The sequence below is a fragment of the Octodon degus genome, unplaced genomic scaffold (assembly GCF_000260255.1).
Source record: "Octodon degus isolate 3935 unplaced genomic scaffold, OctDeg1.0 scaffold00144, whole genome shotgun sequence".
Lineage (NCBI taxonomy): Eukaryota > Metazoa > Chordata > Mammalia > Rodentia > Octodontidae > Octodon > Octodon degus.
The window spans coordinates 1,960,894-1,962,348 of record NW_004524720.1 but is presented as its reverse complement, the minus strand read 5'-3'; positions in this window follow the sequence as shown (position 1 = coordinate 1,962,348).

The following is a 1,455-nucleotide window of genomic DNA, read 5'->3' as shown; positions in this document are numbered from 1 at the left end:
CGGGCCAGGGTGCAAAAGCGCTGCGCAACTCCAAGAGTTAGCTGCAAGCAGAATAGGTCGTGTTTTCTAAAAAAGAAAAGAAATGGACCGAGTCGAGAAATACAACTAAACCCCATTTTGGACTTAATTCCGGCCTGATGGCTAAATAACTCGACGTTGTTTTTAAAGAATGGCAAGTATCAGCAAAGAGTCACTGTTGACTGAAGTCTGTCCCGAAGTATGCTACATTCATGTTTCCAGTGTTTTAGGTTATGTGAAAGCAGCAGAGCCCCAGGTTGGCCACTCGTCCCAGACTACCTGACACCAGACTACCTGACACCCCTACAGAGGAAACCAGTGAGTCATCGGCTTCCTGGAATCCCCGCACTTCCCAGGGACCCTACACTGCCCAGGGAGAGGCCAATCACTACACTGCCCAGGGAACACTGTGCTTCCTGTCATCTCACAGTCTTGAACAACCGGCACTTGGATCACTGTGCCCAGGCGGTGCTGAGCGCCACCATCCCCACACCCTCCAGGATACTGACCCTAGGCAATTTCCCTGAGAAGCTCCAGACAGACCAGAAATGGTTCACGTTCCGTCGGTGTGGTCCTGGGAAAGATTCCACATTCCTGATGGGCCACAAGATTCAACATTTCTACTCAGGAACAACTAAGGTTGTAACCACTGCGACAACTGTTGCTGCGATCTTCTTGGTTCTTCTATTACTACCTGAGTCCGCAGTGACAATTATGCATAATTGTAGGTGCTATTTCTGTGTGCATTCCTGGGAGAGGGTACAATGGCTGAGAGGCAGGTCTTCCCAAAAGCAATTTCAAGTGAAAGTGGAGCTTCAGTAATAGCTAGAGAACCTCAGACATCACACCCATCTGGATTCAGAACTTCATTCTACCATGCCTTAGGGCGCTCATTCCCTTTCGCCAGCTTCAGCTTTACCAGCTAAGAAGTGAAACTGATGAGATCCTTCTCATAAACTATGCAGATTAAATAAAATAACTTTAAAGCAGCACGTACAGCTGGGCTGGCAGGAGGACAGAAAAATACAGCCCAGCCTGGGCAGCTCTATCTCAAAATAAAATAAGTAAATAAATACATAAACAAATAAAAAGCAAAGGGGCCAGGGGATGCGTCTCAGTGCAAAGGCCTCGAGTTCAATTTCTACTACCACTAACAAATAACAGTACGAGCTGATATATGGGGGTGTGTAGCATAGAACAATTCTAGCTGACAAATGGTAGAGCACAGGGAAGAGAAGGATGATGATGGGGGGGCAGGAAGGAAATGTCAGAGGCTCAGAAATTTCTAGAAAGGTGTTAACAATACTTAGGACATGGGCCAGAACTAGAACCAAAAAAATGGCAGTCCTGATTCTCAGGAGTTCCCACTAATTCTGTTCCATCTGCAGTTTAGCAAAGATGTTCCGTTTGGAAAATAGTGAAATTTGGGGCCGGGGA